Source organism: Etheostoma spectabile, chromosome 16, assembly GCF_008692095.1.
Source record: "Etheostoma spectabile isolate EspeVRDwgs_2016 chromosome 16, UIUC_Espe_1.0, whole genome shotgun sequence".
Taxonomy (NCBI): domain Eukaryota; kingdom Metazoa; phylum Chordata; class Actinopteri; order Perciformes; family Percidae; genus Etheostoma; species Etheostoma spectabile.
The window spans coordinates 7263419-7281627 of NC_045748.1; the positions used below are offsets into that span (position 1 = coordinate 7263419).

At 42.0% G+C, this 18209-nt stretch overlaps 1 protein-coding gene and 1 long non-coding RNA gene across 4 annotated transcripts in view; one reads left to right on the forward strand and one right to left on the reverse strand.

Moving 5' to 3' along the window:
* Positions 1-18209, forward strand: part of si:dkey-112m2.1 (transmembrane protein 132C) — a 149903-nt gene that overhangs the window by 8669 nt on the left and 123025 nt on the right. The window lies entirely within an intron of this gene.
* Positions 697-16484, reverse strand: LOC116704556 (uncharacterized). Its single transcript, XR_004335711.1, has 3 exons — positions 16314-16484; positions 8862-8864; positions 697-707 (listed from the first exon to the last, which is right to left on the reverse strand). It is a non-coding gene; the product is annotated as an uncharacterized LOC116704556 (long non-coding RNA).

An 18209-nucleotide genomic window follows, 5' to 3' on the forward strand; every position in this document is an offset into this window, starting at 1 on the left:
CACATTGTCGCTGTGCACTGTAAACACACACTGAGGCACAAACAGACTCATCTGCTTGGGCAAACAACTTCACAGCCCTCCAACTGGGACTCGCACTCTGCGGGGGGTCTGGAGACAATTAGCATAACTAACAGAACACTCAGGGCACTCCCAGCAAATCAGAGGGAAATGAAAAAGGACCTACTCAATCAGAGAAAGAATGTTAACGGCAATTTTTTTTGTCATTTCCTGTGTGAAAGATTGACAGAGAGAGATCACTTATTCATCTCGCTTCACCAGCTTTGCTCCCAAAAGACAGTAGAGGTACAGTGCATGCTCTTTTTTCCTTACAAGTCTGTCGCTTGAGTTTCAACCCCCTGCTGAGATGCCCTAGCACTGCATCACTCTACGGAGGAGTGGTGCGGAAGTTTTGCAACAAGTTGTCAGTGAAAGCCAATTACATTTTTTATTTTTTTGTATTTCTGAAAATAGCTTTTTTCTCATTTTGTGTCACTTTTGTGTGTGAATGCCGGTACTGAGGTAGAGATGATGACAGTGGGGATGGGAGAGTTTTCTGGCATTGGCGTTATCTGCCCAGGTCAGAGCAGGAAGCTATTGCCCTAGTGTTTTTTTTTTTTTTGTCCAAACATGATTGATAACAGTTGAAGCGGTCCAGATGGGCGACACTTTCGTGAAATCTGTTTCTCTAGGTCTTTACAGCCCCAAAACTTTTTTCAGTCTGTTTGTCAGTCTCGCTCTGTTTATCTGTCTCATTATTGCTTGGTTCATCTGGGTGTCTGATTCCGGTAAAGAGATGTTCCTCATTGATTGATTTACCATCCAGTTTATCAGATGTTAAGAAATGAGAAAATAACCACTCGAAGAGTTCAGCCTATAGCACAAAACAGCAAAAGAAAAACATCTTCTCACACACACACACACACACACACACACACACACACACACACACACACACACACCACACACCACACACACACACACACACACACAGGAATTTTAATTTCAAACTTGATAGACATTTCGGAATTGAAACCTGAGGGGAAACTATTCCACACCTTTAGGAATGTGGTTCCCAAACCAAGACTCAATTCCCTTACCAATTTTCAGCAACACTGCCTCAAGAGAGGTAAACATTGCTGAAAGCTCCAGCCAATAAAAAAAAAAATGCATTAGCAATAGGACTTCTTCCAAACCTATATCCGTATAAGTGTTAATACTTTCATGCAGTAAGCCAAGTGAGGCACACTTCAACCATAGTGATAAATAGATTAGAATAGCCTTGGCACCTTTCAAACGTAATAATTGTGTTATATTGGCTTCAGATTATCAGAAATGTGAATTTGTGCATGTAACTTCTGATAGGCAATGCCAACTAGTGCACTGACGGTTTGTATTCTATATGTTAATGTGCCGACAACGCACAGTACACAGTTGCTTCAAGACATTTGAACTGTATATAGGCTGTCTTTAGGAACAAGCTATAGGGTCAGGCACAGTTTCTTATGTGATTTGATTTTCAGTGGCTGTATTTATGGTTTACTTGTTTGAGTAATACACTGAGCAGGAGAATTAGACCCAGATATTGATCCATCTGTGGGCTACAGGCCAGAGTTGAGCTCAAAATTGCAGGAAGCCTTAACAAACTGTTATTGGTCAATTTCTAGTTATATGGCCAGTTGGTAGGCCTTATCAGGTCAGAAAATTGTAATCTGTGCCACAGAGGAACAGATGTTACCACGGAATGAGAAAAAACTGTTTTTGAGCACCAACAGTTGCATGTGTGGATTTGTGTATGTGCCTGTATTGACGTACAAAGTGTCAGCTTCTCGGTTTGGTCGTAGCCTGCCAAAATGAACAAATCTGTGATCAGATTCACAATGATCAGAAAAGTGGATCCTCACATATGGTCTTCCTTAATTGTAATCCTCTTGTTTCCCGCTCTCATCCTACTCGTCTTTCCCCTGCTTCTTCCTTCTCTCCCTTCCTATCATCCCCTAACCTTAAAAATCTTCATCATCTTTCTTCTCTCCCTTTCATCTCCACCTTTCTCCCCCCCCCCCCCCAAATTTACAGTTTTGCCTCATATGTTACAGTTTCTTCCATCAAAGAGCAAAACTAAATACACAAAAAAAAAACATCATTGGCAAATTGAAGAGAAAGATTAACGATAATTGCCTGCAGTTTGTTTTCAAAACTGTAGAATAATTTTGAATACTTGAATATTGAAAGCCATGATGCTCTGTTTAACCACTGCTGGTGTATCAAGTAATTTGTCAATAAACATAGTATCACATGTAAGATGCTAAAAATGCAACACATAAATGTATCCCTCGCCTTGTAACTCTTAAAATCTGTCGGCCTGTGCCTGTGCCTCTAGTGACCTGTAGAGTTTCATACTCTCTCGCCCGTCACCGATCTCAGCTATGCTTGATGCTCCATTTCATTACCCCACAGTTCACTTGCCTTTTTCTGGCCGAATCTGCCGGCCCATATGTCAGGCTTTATTTCTGTAATCCACTGAAAGATCTTTTATCCACATTTCCACTTTGTCTATTGAATCCACTGCTCTGTCTCTGTGCATTCATTACTTTTACTCTCCCACCACGCGTGGCCTTTACTTCCCCTTAGAATTTAATTACCACTGGTAACCGGACCAACTAACATACATTCTCACCAGAATCAATTTAGAAGAGAAATGGTCAATCCACTGCCTGCTCAGCCTGGTTGCTCTGACTCGACCAACAGACACAGTAAAGAGGGCAGAGCTTGCTGTGCTGAGCGCTGATTTTCCAATTCCCTTTTCTTATGTGCCTCCAGTGAAAGGGCTACTGGGTTATGTGTAAAAAGAACAAAATCTCCCTTTTTTTATTCATCTAGACACTGCTTCAACATTTGCCGACACAGTAGATTTGTAGGCTTTGGCAAACTGTTTGATCAGATTACCCTAATATCTGATCACTTATAGGCCGTAATTTGTATTTTGAGTGCTTTAAATCTGCATGTGTGCAGATGTGCCTGCAACCAAGGCAGTAACAGTGGTTTTACGATGTCTCTTATTTAGTCATTCTGTGCCTGTTTCCCACATGAACAATATAGTGTGCTGTTCTGGGCATTCCCAGGGCCAGATCTGGGCCCAGTGCGTCAGTAATAGAGGATAAATCAGTTATTAAAAGGTCTATATAAGGGGGAACCGAAATCTTTCCAAAGCCGAAGGATTTAAACAGAGACATGAAATCCCCTTTGTTTCGCTGTGGGCATGAAGCTGAGTGAGTGAGCCTTTTGTGGGCTCTCGGTACCAGTCTGGGGCCTCTTGAGTGCCAGAATTTTCCAGCAGGTAATTGGGCCTCTCTGTGCTAGTGTGTGTGTGTGTGTATGTGTGTGTGTGTGTGTGTGTGTGTGTGTGTGTGTGTGTGGTGTGTGTGTGTGTGTATGCATGCATGCATGTGTGCGTACGTGCATGCATGTGTGCTCTCCATGAATACAGTGAGGATACCGTAGGCGTTGAGGGACACATGCCATTATATATTTAAAGTTATCTGATGAGGTGGACAATTGGACTGACGTGGTCCACTCATGTCTTGACACTCCCAGTCTGAGGTGTGATTTCTATCAGCAAATTCATTTTCTTCTCATTCTTTGGGTTTGGTCCCAATGTGGGATCGCTTTACATCTTGAGATTCACTGAGTGATGTGGATTTTTTGCCTTAAACAATTTGATATAAAAATAGGCTGGGGACATATCATCATCTTTATATAACCTCTGTGGAGCTTCCCCCATGTTTTATAGAGGAGAATACACAAATAGGCTGAGTGCTAATTCCCTTGACAGCTTGCCATCTTTCTAATTGCTCAGGTCATAAGATTTTTTTAGACTAAGACTAATGTAATGTAGTCTTAGGAGCCAGAAAATGTTGAGAAATCCAGCAATATATTGAAGTGCAGCAAACAAGAACTGACAGTACAGTATACTACATGTTTGCCCTTGTATTGCATTGCAATCTTTGTTCTACATCTCGCATGCAGGGTGCAGGATCAGATAGCTGTTCTCCATGCAGTGACTGTCTGTCTTACACAGTTATCTGGAACAGCAGATGTGCTTTTGTTTAAACCACAACAGTCTGTTAGAGAAGACAGAAATCTCTGACGCAATGTCAGATATACAGAGCATAGGGCATACTACAGAGGTTGTTAAAAGTGGCAGGATTGTTAAAGGCACATCAAGTAGGGCTGCAGTGATTACTTTCACAATTCATTTTTTTTAATTCATTGATTAATTTAGCCTTTAAGATGTCAGAAAATGCTCATCACAAGCTCCCAGAGCCCAAGGTGATGCTTCAAATTGCTTGTTTAGTCCAGTCAACAGATCAATACCTCTACAAGCTTTCAATCTACAATGAAATAAAACAAAAAAAGCAGCAAAATCTAAAATGTAAAATTCTCATCCTCAAATGTTTGGCGTGTGAATTGTTTTCAGGCTATGGACCTTTTTCACAGCAGACATTTTGACATTGATAACCTTAACGATGGCTCAATTCCATCAAGCGTCCCAGTAAGCTATTTCAGTGAGTCAGCACGCACAATACCAGGGCCTCTCCAAAGTGGAATGCAGCCGTCATTAGTGGTTTTGAACCCTGTGCTATTTGTCAACATGTCTGCCGGGAAAAATGTCTATAGGAGCATAGTAAAATCTGTCTGTCCATCAGTTGGTCTGTTGGTGGGATTGCCATGAAATCTTGGATAGACGTTCATTGCCCCCTAAAGGACAAAACGTACTGACGCTGGTGATCCAGTGAACTTTCACCTTGCATCACCAGCAGGTCAAAGTCTGTACACAAAATGGATTGTTACACATCTTTGTACAAACATTCATGGTTCCCAGATAATGTACAGTAATGACTTTACTAACCCCCTTAAGCTTTATTCTGAAACCTTACTTGGTTTCTTGGCAAGCCCCATTCAGCCTAGCATTCAAGCGCTAGGACTGGCCAAGTGTCCATGCTTGTGCGAGGTACAGGAAGTGGTTCAGGTCCGATACCCTAACCAATGGGCTATCGGACCATATCCCCTCGAGATTCAATGTCTAATCTCAACCAATCAGGCAGCTATGCAGGGAGGGTGTTGCCATGAAAATGTAGTGAGACTAATAATAACACTGAGCTATAGATGATAGCATCTATAGCGCAAATCCTTACCAAGCCGCTAGTGGAGTGGTAGACTCTAAGTCAATATTTATTGATTTATTAAAGCTCTTATGTAAAAGGTATTTTTTTAAAAGCACTGCATATATTATGTGTGCATTGTACAGAGAATATCCTGGAGTACTATGAGAAAGCAAACATTTGCAAATCCTTTTAAGCCAAAATCTATATTGAGAAAATGACTGGTGGAAATGGACAGAACACCTTTAATCATACTGAGGAAACCTGCTGTTCAACAACTGTAGCCTGGTACCTTGAAGCTCCTGCATCAAACACTTCTCTGTAGTATATTTATTTGTACACTCGTCTTCAAAACATGTTTTCTTTGTTCAATTCGCTTATAATGCATATGAGAGAACGCACTGCAAACATTTATCTTGCCATTCTAAGTTTTGGATTTCCTCACAAGCCAGGATATACCTCTAAACTGTAAAGCTAATTACTACCATGTCTATCCCAGTGTCCTGCGGGGCAGAGGTTCTTTCATATGTAGATTTGATTAAATTATGCCATGGTGAGCTTATTAGATTGAATTTACATTTAGAGATGTTTTTGTGCTCCGTCCCCCCCCGAACCCTCTCAACGCCAGCACTGCAATCACGGGATTCTGATGACCTGACATTTCCTGGCCGGCTTTTCCACCACCGCAGCACTGCACGCTTACAAAGTCGTCTGTGCTCATCAAAGCTAGGAAACGGCGCCATGCTGCTTTCAAATTCATGGTTCACTTTGCTATATTAAACACTCTCATGGTTTTGTGATGGGCCGAGCATGTTAATTAATTGGGTCAGAAAGCAGATCAAAGGCCTCTGGTAGACTAGATTTTGGACCGTATCGGCTGTGAAGAGTCAGGCCACCACATTTGCGTCAGTCAGTCAGGGATGGGACACTTTCACTCATCCTGTCTGCCATCAGGCTTTTGATTTAATAACTCAGTAATTGTTCATGTTCAACATTAACCACAAATATCTACTAATATCTAATAATTTGTATTTGTTTAAGTTGTTAAGTTGTTCTGCTTAAGGTTTTGAGCTGGGCTGTTTATGGATATATCTGCAGGATGAGTGACTGTTTTAGGTTAGCTTGTTTCAAGACAGCAGGGGATCTAATCGTGAGGGGGGAAAAAATAGAGAGGTAGCCATCAATCATAAACCCGCGTTTTTTTTTTCCTGCTGTCAAATTACCTCTGCACCACCACACCACCCCCGACTGCAATTTGATAGGAAAAGAACACTTTGTCTTTCCGGCTGTCAGACGAATGATCAGCCTGTTGATTACGACGTTAGCGTGGCGGTTTGCCGATTAAGATTCTCTGTTCAACATTTAGGGATTAATAATCCGCTGCCAAACACCGCGGTGCACACAGCATACACTACGTGCAGAGAAAAGGTATGTGTATGGATATTAACATCATAATTGTTGCTGTATTTCCTTATGCTTGCACATTTTATTTCATAATGGCTTTTTTTTTTTTGCCGATGTGATGTTACACAGGATAATAAAAGCAGTAGAATAAAAGGCAGGATTGAGGGCTTATCTGGCTCTGCAGGTGTAGTATTGCAGGCTTCTCAATGGGAAGCAGACTTATGGTGTGAAGTATAAGCTCCTGCACTGTGCAGAGCATTCTGTACGCTATATAATCCCAGTGCACCTTCCCATAACTGGGAGCTGGGACAAAGTGAAGGGCACACGGTCTGTTGGCTGCATGACACTGACAAGCGGCCACTGAGAAGGGGACCGGGGGAGGGGGGGAGGGGGGGGGGAGTTGTGATGCTGCAGACGCTCAGCACTGCCAGGGAGAAATCTTCTCAAAGCCAACATAAAGAAGTTGATTCTTTCTCCATTTCACTGCAAAATAACACACACAAAAGAGAAATGATGGGCTGATAATGTAGTTGGAGAAGAAAAGGCCTAAGAAGTTTCATTTCACTGTACTGAGAAAATGGTTTATTGTGGCCAAAACTATTATTCAAATAAATATAGCTTTATCTTCAAACAAGCTCATTATATTAGTGATGTAATACAGTTAGATGGATCATCCTTCAAAGCAGTGCAGGAAGGAAAAATAAATCTATTTTCATTTTGTTTACTCATCTATTTTTGTGCTGCACAACGTTCGGCTCAGCTAATCAAAAATCAGTCCCAAACTTGTGTTATGTACTCATCTATTTTCATTCCACATTGTGGTAAAATGAGACAGTGGATCTGGACCACTGAATATTCAGTGAGTCTTTGTAGACTAATTATAATGTGTGTCTTCATAAACTTGGGGACTGCATGTGGTGACTGAATAAGGGAGAGCAGAAAATAAATTGATTTCTTGCTTTGATGCAGCTGTGTGTGTGTGTGTGTGTGTGTGTGTGTGCGTGCATGAGTGGCTGATGAGGGGCCCGGGTGAAATAAAGAAATGTTAGTCTTTATTTCTTTTGTATGATAATTTGGGCCAGCTACAGTGCATCATTGCATTGTGCCGAATTCCTGCCTCAGCACAAGGATCGCAGGGAATCTATTCTGAGCCCTGATGAAATTAATGGAACATTTTATTGGTGCAGGTCGTGTTTGTGGATTTGGCGGTATTGTAATGAAGAAGAATGTTGAGAAATGTTGAGGAGGTGGAACATTAAAATGCCCCCGGCAGGTTCTGCTCGCTATTGAATGGGAAATGAGTCCATCATGAGCAAAAGCTCGCTCAACACAAATGATTAATGTGAGTTTGGAGGCTTTTGAAAACATCTCATCACACAAGGACCAAACATGTGTTGTCATTACATCATTATTCTCATTGTCATGTTTAGAGTGTTTTTGTCCTGAACCACGTCCTTCAGCCTGTCATAATTATGCACGGTTGCTTCCTAGCTAACATGGGCAAAGTAGGGGCGCCTGGATAGCTCACCTGGTACAGCATGCGCCCCATGTACAAAGGCTCAGTCCTTGTTGCGCGGCCACAGATTTGACTCCGAGCTGCGGCCTTCTACTGCATGTCAACCCCCCTCTCTTTCCCCTTTCCCCTCACATCTTCAGCTTTCCTATATAATAAACGCCTAAAATGCCCCAAAAATAATCCTAACAAGAGCAAAGTAAAATGATTAGCAATAACTGGATCATATGTAAGATAATAAAAAAACACCTGTATGAGAGAGAATCCTGCAAGGCTGCATGCCTCTCAAGGCCATTAAGAAAATAACAAAGTGCCAGTATCGTGTGTTGCTTCTCTATAGCAAAAGAGAGCCAAAAAAACCAGCTGTACAGCCAACTGCATTCAAACACCTAATCCTTGAGCCCTGAAGTCCCTTTAGTCTCACAGTGCCTGCACAAAGCAGCCACACTGTCTCCAGGACTACTGTGTGATGAGGCTTCGGGGTTACAGGACCCCTCACACAGCTGCTCTGTTGAGTGTGACATGGCCTAGGATGTGTTGTTTCAACTTGTAAAGCAGAGAAGAGCCACTCCACATTCTGCATTGCATCTAGTCTTTATTTAGCCTCCCATCCTTCCACCGAGGAAATGCACATGCATGCGCACACACACACACACACACACACACACACACCACACACACACACACACACACACACACACACACACACACACACAAATGCACACACACACACACACACACATGCACATGCACACGCACACACGCACCCACGCACACACGCACACATTCTACCTTTCGTTGTCTCAAACACAGATTGAATAGAAATACAATCTGTACAATCTGGAAATATATTGTCATTGCGGCTGTAATGTTTGATGAAATGGTCTAAAAAGACAGAAAAAGTATGTTGAGGACACTGAATTTGAGACAAAAAAACGGAATACATTGAATCATTTTAACGTGATAATAGGAAATGAAGCTATATTGTCATTATTTAATTCCAGTGCCAAATGAGATCACACTGTGCTTCCCATGGTATTGTTATAGTTTCTCCCTTGGAGACATTTCTGGTATCATTGCAATACAAACTGTGAACTCCTGAGAAAAAGGCTATGGTCCTGGCCAGAGTTCAAGTGAAGTTGTGAGCCATTTCAAATCTGGCAAGAAGACTTTGCTGGCATCCTCTGGATCTCTGCCCTGTCTTCACGCACCACAACTATAGTACATCACTAAGAGCAAAAACACCACAAAGAATATATCTCAAAGTTCATAGGCCTATAGCATTATCTAGTGACTGTTACAGACTAGTGGCTAGAAGGATGGGGCTTCACAGTGCACTGTTGCTGAGTTAGCAGGTCAATATGGATCGCCAGAGGGCATCCAGTCACAATATGGAGGATGTTCTGTTGCTAATGAAGGAACTGTCCACCGCTACTTGATAGAGCACTTTGTTTCGCTGTGTTGAGTTTGCCCAGATGGCAACACAATCGAACTATGACTCAGGACATTACAACTACAATAATCGGAACTGCTGTGACAGTTGCTTTATCCGGTGTTTTAGGATAAAGGTGGTGTTTAAGAATGGGTTTAGAACTCACTTCTTCTTATACAGAACATAGGTGACAAACAATCTTCCTGAGGGTCACTTGAGTTGAGATATAACTTAAAGTGCTCATATTATGCTGTTTGGCTATTTTTTTGCGGATGTTATAGGTTTACAAAGTGAAAAAGCTTTAAGTCCATCACAAAGGGACTTACCATCAGAAAACACTGTTCACAAACTGCTCCAAACAGCTCTATTGTAGTCCAGCCCCTACTTCCAAATTCCGAAAACATTATAATGCTCGCCTAGCAGCTAGCATGGCACGCACTCCTACTCAATCGATGCTCGATTCTGATAAGTTAATAATCGATTTAAAATAGAGAAATTAAAAGTTACTAAAAATCAGACAACAGACTAACTGAAAGAGGATGGGATAATGGACAACAACTTAGAGTTTAGGCAAGAGTGCAGAAAAAAAACACACCCCCAGCCTTCATCTTGCCCCCCCCTCTCCTCCTCAAAAGCTACAGACTCAGAAATGGCAAATACTAAGGAAAGGCTCTAGTGGCTGTAATTCTGCACCAAGGCTGAATTTTTGGGAAAGAGACTTCAGATATGGTATTAGGCATCCACTAAGGCCTATATAAAAGCATTTGAAGAGCACCATGTCTTGGGACCTTTAAAACTTGGATTATTACACAACTTTGTACAAACAAACTTTTCATAGTTCCCAGATAATGTACAGTAATGACTTTACTGACCCCCTTAAGCGTTATTCTGAAACCCACTTGGTTTCTTGGCAAGCCCCACTCAGCCTAGTCACTTTACAAATATATATCAAAATCTAACAAACTCAGATTAATATGTATATCAATGAATGAATAATATATATTTTAAACACGCATGGAAATGTACATCAAAAAATTACATTGAGATGCATCAATAATCGGTTTAGAATTGTTGGCCTCTGAATGGAATTGTGAGGTGGCCAGAGATTCCCACCCCTACTATCCGCTAGCTGCCTGTCCCCAGAAAACACTGTAAAAAAACGCGGCCTCTGTAGACAGCCCAGGCTCCACAAACGGCAACAAAAACAAACTGTGCCAACCTGCACCATCAAACATAACAAACAGTCTTCCAGCGTTCCAGCCAAATAGTGAAAGGAAGCACGGTAGGGAGGGAGAGGGCACGGGATGGGGAGGAGGGAAGGGCGAGCTAGCCTCGTTTGTTTGAAAATACTTTGAACGTCAACAAGAAGTGCCCTCACCCAACATCGCTTAGAGCACCTTTAAGTATCGGTTCAGGCACTGGCACTGTTACAAAAGTATTGTTTTAGCACCGGTATTTGAAAAACCCAAATGATATCCAACCCTAATCCTAACCTATAATGTAACACAACAAAAACAAAAGCTGACCCTGCATGTGTGAATACACAAAATGGAGCATCACTTGCTGAGGGATCGTGAACGTGGTGGTCCCAGCAGCTGATAATTGACAGGATGTGCAAATACCATCTGGGGTTCAGGTGAGAAAACGTCACCTTTACAGGAGTGTGTGTTGCAGGGAAATGACCAGCCTACTGCTAACAGACACTCTGTGACCCGTGAGAAGATGTCACAACAGTCATCTGGTCTGCCTCCATTGGCTCTATTAATAAATCTCTTGACTAAGCAGAGGAGAAGACAAGAGGGGCATGCAGAATAGTTACGTGTCAGAAGCTTACTTTTTTCCCTCTATCTTATACACAAACACACACACACACACACACACAAACACACACACACACACACACACAAATACACACAAAAACACACACACTCTTCCACCAGCTGTCATGTGTGCATTGTGATGAGTTGCAATTGTCCACAGAGGAACAGATGATTCAGGGCCCCAAGCTGAGTGTGACTCCCCAAAAAATGTCTGGAATAAAATACCGTCTGTGTTCCTTAAATGTAATTTTCTGAATATTTCATACTTTTGTGTTGTACCACTTTGATTTGGAAGGCTTCTATAACTGCCAAGAAGTAAAACTTTATTAAAGCTCTTTCAAAACTTTGGCAAAGTTCTGTTTTGTGCAAACCAAAAGTAAATTTTAAAGATAGATTTTGAAAAGGATTATTAGAAGACATTTCAGCTCTATCTGTAAACAATAGGACAGTGGGCAACAGATCCTGTATGCTATATACTCATCCCCTAATGCAATTGTTGTTTTTTTCACAGTCAAACTTGTATCTTAATGCATTTGCTTATAGGCCCGTCACTGGAGATTGATTTCAGCAAGAAAACGGGCTTGGAGGGGGGGGGCGTCGAAAAGGATTGTAACAGGAACCGAAACAGAACAGTTTTTTTGGAACAGCATAATTATATTTCAATCATGCAAATGAGCTTGGTTTTGGTAGTTAGAGGGCTGTTGGAGTGTGTAATTGAAAATGCAAAAGATTGTCTCGCATCAAAATGTCGAGGAATGCGCTGGCTGGCTGCTAATCAGAATGGCCTCCACCTGCCGCGCACACTGAATCGCTGCCGCGATCTCTCTAGAATTGAATCGTTTTATCTTAATTAACTGTGCAGAATCCATCCAGGTTTGTGAGAGTGCCAATTTCTTTCAGCGCCCTTCTCTCTCTCTCTCTCTCTTTTTCCCACTGTGCAGTAGCAAAAAAAACAACAACAAAGAACAGCTCTTTCCCCACTTTAATAAATATTTCTGGGGCCGACTGTGATATTGACTGGGAGCAGTGATCGAAGGATGGGATGTGGTCAGTTTACTGCAGCTGCACAGACTGATTGTATGCTGGCTGCTGTCAGTGGAGCTGCAGTAATTTCGCTTGGTCGCGTGTTTTTGCCACACCTCCTCTCCTATCATTTTTCCAACTGAGTGTATTCTATTTCCTCAAGTGGAAGTACCAAATATTTTATGTAGGGTGATGAAATCTCCTATAGTTTAGCTGAAGAAACAAAAAGTAAATGTTCCCCAAGTGACATCAATGGGAAATTATTTACATGTAAGCACCATTCGTTTTTGGCTGTCCATTTTACGACTACACTTGTCTTCTCTTTATTTTCCTTTACTAGCAACAGCTCCCCATTATTATCACCACCATCAGTGTGGTTTTAGAGCTGCAGGAGAGTGTGAGATTTGTGTATTCATTAGTATGTTCACATCCCTTTGCAAGCACAAATCTCTTGCTGTGAAGTTCAGCACATTTTATAGTCGGGCACGCAATTAGAATAAAATATTAGAGGAGAAAGAAGGGAAATTAACATAAATTTAAAAACCAAAAATGTTCTCTAAAGTTGAGATTAAATAGGATTCTTCCACACCTATGCATGTTTCTTGATTGATAACCCTGAGACACTGCAGATAATTTCCTCTATAACGAGCAATTAAGCTAAATCATGTTCCCAGTCTGATCCCACTATCTGAACATGTAATTTCACAGCTCTAATGGCTTGCAGCAATTAAGTAGCCAGTGCTAATTGCTCTATTATGCACACATTGGACATGAATAATGAGGAATTTCATTTTAAATTCTGTTTTTCCTTGCCCATAAGATGAATTCAAAGATGTCAATTTTTGAAATTAGTCCTCAAAGAAAGCTTTCCCCTCAAGCATGTATACTGCTAGTGCCCACAGCTCTCTCCGCAACTAGAAAAATCTGAATTTGAAATGAAAAAAGTAAAAAACATTTTAGCTTTGGGGGTATAGTGTTGGATGTTAAGAGATAACAGAGAGAAAAGAGATGGAAACCTTGGAGAAAGAGACTGCAGCCTCCGAACCCCCCCCCGCCCCTCTGCCCCATTGTGCTGGGAGCCAAGGTCACACCAGATGATTTTAACAGTAATTCTAAACCTGACTTTGCCGTCCCAGCGACCTGGGCAGATTATTCTGTAGTGTGAGCCGGCGCAGGACTGCAGAGTGTGGTGCTGTGTGGTGACAAGATGTTTTCAAACATGTCGGATTTTATCTGGTTCACGTAGTGTGAAGTGGTACAAGACTCGCTGAGGCTGAAATGTGAGAGCGGCATCGACAACGGATAATCAGAGTTTAGACACAGGAGAAGAGATGAGAAAGAGATTGAACTGGAGGTTTCGCAGCAACAACAACAACAACAACAACGTTCACTCAAGTAGACAATTTGCATCAGCAAGACTCAAACTCAGCTTGTTCTTCACATTATAAGAAATGGCAAAGTGGCTCTGTCACACAGTAATGTTGTGCTATTGCAAATAAAGGCACATTACTTGTCACACAACATTCCTCATCAGGTTAAACTTGGCAATAATGTTAGATTTTTTATGTAAATGGAAGTTTCTGTGCAATGGGGCATGATTAGTAGTCCAGATCAGGAATGGCATTAGTACATGACATTCATTAGGCAGATGGTTTTGACTTTTTTTTTTTTCCTGCCACAATTTGCGGTTTAGAGACTTCCTTAAGCAAACTTCAACATAGGGAAAGCAGGAGCTCGAACCACCTGGATGGCTTACTAGACCTTCATCCTGGACAGTCTGGACATTTATTATGTGACTGAAAAGAGATTATGCCAGTGACTCAGCATGCTAGACTCCACTGAAGACAAACCATGTTCACTTTATACTACTGACCGTTTTCCATCAGTTTGTTGTTCGTTTTTAATAATGTCCTCGCATCCATGGCATCTGTCAATTTCAGTTTACTCAAAAATCAATTGGCAGAGAGTTAATGCCTCAGTTACCAATATTTCCATCATAGCAATGAATCAAATGACAAAACAACACCAACTCTGAAACTATGTTTAGCTCTTTAGTCTCCTATCACTCATCGTCAAGCCTTTAGCAGCTAAAGAGCCAGATGTGTCCCTCAGGATTTAGTTGAGACCAAAACAGAGCTAAACGTAAAGTGAAATATTGGATTTTATTTGATTAATGCCAATGCTGCTCTGTGCTGGGTGTGCAAATAGGCTGTTGTATGTTACCAGGTTAGCCTTACTAACTGTTTGTCTGCTTGTTGGGGAGTTAATGGAGCTTTAACAATCTTGTCAAAGTGAAATAATCAGAGAACATCTTGACACCTTTTGTTTTCATTAAAGTTATTTAATTAATATTCATGTTAATGTAGGTACAGGAAAGTGGTGCAATCTGGTATCCAAGATTTAAAAAGAAGACTGCTTTCACAATAGAACTTTCACAAGCTGTCCATATGCCAGAACACAAACAATGAACAAATCGGGACATAATGGAAAGGATAATCTAAAAGCTTAATTGTAGCATTAAAACAGGCAAACACCAGACTGACAGTCAATGTAACAACTTTTCTTCACATCTTCAGATATGAAGTAATGGCAAAAAAACAAAAGAACCAGACAGAGGTATTCTTTTTTGGCACAGGCCCAGAGTGAAACTGAACATGAAAGATGCTGCTTGCTTGCCTTTGATGCCTTACCCACACTTGAAGCTTGGCTAAATGAAAGAAAAATGTGTCTAATTAGCCAGGCAGCAGGTGCAGTAAAATGGTTGGTTTTGGCGACGGGGAGCCTCTCCTCTGGCGGGCTGTAAATATTGACTGTTGTAGATTGGGTGTAGTGAGCAGGAATGGCAGCTGACCGTAACAATAGCTGTGACAGCCGCTGTACACTTCCTCTCAGCTTGCCGTACCTAATCAGTGTTCGTGATTGGGGACACACATACACCTTGGTTTCTGTGTATGCATTAGTGTGTGTTTGCCTTTGTCTGTCTCTCTATGTGGTTGTGTGTAAAGTGGTTTTATGATACCACCTGTGGTGTTAAGTTTTTGTGTAACAGTGTATGCACTATACATACAGTGCATAAGTACATGCACGAGTCATGCATTTATGTTTGTGTTTGCATGTGTGTGTGTGTTTGCATGTGTGTGTGTGTGTGTGTGACTGACAGGGTGTCAGTCTCTATGGGAAAGGGTGTCAAAGCGGAGTGTCTGTGATGTGGTTCTGACAGGGACCTGAGGGAGTCGATTTCCTGTTTCTCCAAGGTTTAGCTGCAGGCTGACTTAGAGAGGGAAGAAGAAGAAGAAGAAGAAGAAGAAGAAGAAGAAGAAGAAGAAGAAGAAGAGAGCCAGATGGAGGAGGGAAGGTTAAAAAAGATAGATGAATTGAATTCACGAGGGAAGACAGAAGACAGCTAAAAGAAGTTGTTTTGATCAAAAGGGCCTATTTACTTTGCATGAACTCCTTAAAATGAACTTTATTAAAAGATGAATAAAAATAATGTGTTTTATGAAATGAATGGAAAGGGATTTAATTATGTGTCAGCTGTAAAACCGGCAGGGTGTAGAGATTTATACATTTGTTTTAAAGAGCAATGCTGCTCAAGACCATGCCCAGTTATAAATGCCATATCTGAATCTGTCTGCTAAACTGAATATATTATTAGACAAAATACACACATTCAGGTTGTCCGTGTATAATTTATGTGTTCACTTTTAGCTGCCAATGTACTGACATAATCAATTACACTGAAGACTTGAATGAGCTTAATCTGATCTCATGTTACATCATCATTAAGTCTTTGCTCTTGATGCTGAACAGTGAAGGCTCTCTTCACCATCTCAATGATGTGAGCCAACACTGGGATGTTCAATTCATTTCAATTCAATTTTATTTATAGTATCAATTCATAACGAGTTATCTCAAGACACTTTACAGACAGAGTAGGTCTAGACCACATAATTTACAAGGACCCAACAGTTCTAATATTTCCCTCAAGAGCAAGCAGCAAGTGTGAGAGTGGCGAGGAAAAACTTCCCTTCAGGAAGAAACCTCGGACAGACCCAGGCTCTTGGTAGGCGATGTCTGACGGGCCGGTTGGGGTTGAAATGAATGGTGGCAATAACAGTCACAATGAAAGATAATGGAACAGTGACTAAAAAAATAGTAGGTTGTAGTAGTTCATGGCATAGCAGGGCACTGTACGGCATCTCAAGGCGCATCAGACAATATCAGGGCACCACAAAGCGTAGCAGGATATAACAGGAACGTGCAGCAGGACCATGGCAATGATGTTTGTCTTAAAAGCTAAAAAAAAGCTAAAAGCTACGATGTTTAGTCATAGGAAGTTTTTTTTTTTTTTTTTAAACAAATACTTAACTTCAAATAAATTAACAGTCACTCTAGTGCTGAAAGGATATGCTGATAAATTAGAGTGAATTGCCATAATTGATTCAGCTATTTTAATGACTGGTAATGATTTAAGTCATTTTTAAGTTGTTTTTCAATCTGTTGGGACATTGGATTTAATGCTGAATATCTGTGATAAGAAACTAAAGTAAAGTATGTTATCACGTTACCAAGTACCTTAAAGGTTTAAAGGCCAACTCCGTACACATCACAGTCTGTTAACCGGTCTAAGGTCCATCCATCCATCCATCTTCATCCGCTTATCCGGTATCGGGTCGGGGGGGCAGCAGATCCAGTAGGGGACCCCAAACTTCCCTTTCCCGAGCCACATCAACCAGCTCCGACTGGGGGATCCCGAGGCGTTCCCAGGCCAGGTTGGAGATATAATCTCTCCACCTAGTCCTGGGTCTTCCCCGAGGTCTCCTCCCAGCTGGACGTGCCTGGAACACCTCCCTAGGTAGGCCCCCAGGAGGCACCCTTACCAGATGCCCGAACCACCTCAACTGGCTCCTTTCGACGCGAAGGAGCAGCGGCTCTACTCCGAGCTCCTCTCGGATGACTGAGCTTCTCACCCTATCTCTAAGGGAGACGCCAGCCACCCTCCTGAGGAAACCCATTTCGGCCGCTTGTACCCTGGATCTCGTTCTTTCGGTCATGACCCAGCCTTCATGACCATAGGTGAGGGTAGGAACGAAAATTGCCCGGTAGATCGAGAGCTTTGCCTTCTGGCTCAGCTCTCTTTTCGTCACAACGGTGCGATAAACGGAATGTAATACCGCACCCGCTGCTCCGATTCTCCGACCAATCTCACGCTCCATAGTCCCCTCACTCGCGAACAAAACCCCAAGGTACTTAAACTCCTTCACTTGGGGTAAGGACTCACTCCCTACCTGAAGAAAGCACTCCATCGGTTTCCTGCTGAGAACCATGGCCTCAGATTTAGAGGTGCTGATCCTCATCCCAGCCGCTTGGCACTCGGCTGCGAACCGATCCAGTGAGTGCTGAAGGTCACAGACCGATGACGCCATCAGGACCGCATCATCTGCAAAAAGCAGCGATGAGATCCTGAGCCCACCGAACTGCAACCCCTCCCCGCCCCGACTACGCCTCGATATCCTGTCCATAAATATTATAAACAGGATTGGTGACAAAGCGCAGCCCTGGCGGAGGACAACCCTCACCTGGAACGAGTCCGACTTACTGCCGAGAACCCGGACACAGCTCTCGCTTTGGTCATACAGAGATTGGATGGCCCTGAGAAGGAACACCCTCACCCCATACTCCCGGTCTAAGGTAGTATGTGTAATATGTTGTATAGAGCCGTTTTTGGCTCCTTATTCGTAGCGGACTGAAATTTGATCAATTTTGATAAAGTGATGTTAAGTGAGTCAGCGTCAGTTCGGTCAAAAAGTTTTTAAAAATCTGAGGGTGCATAGTTAGAAAGAAGTAAGCTTACCAGA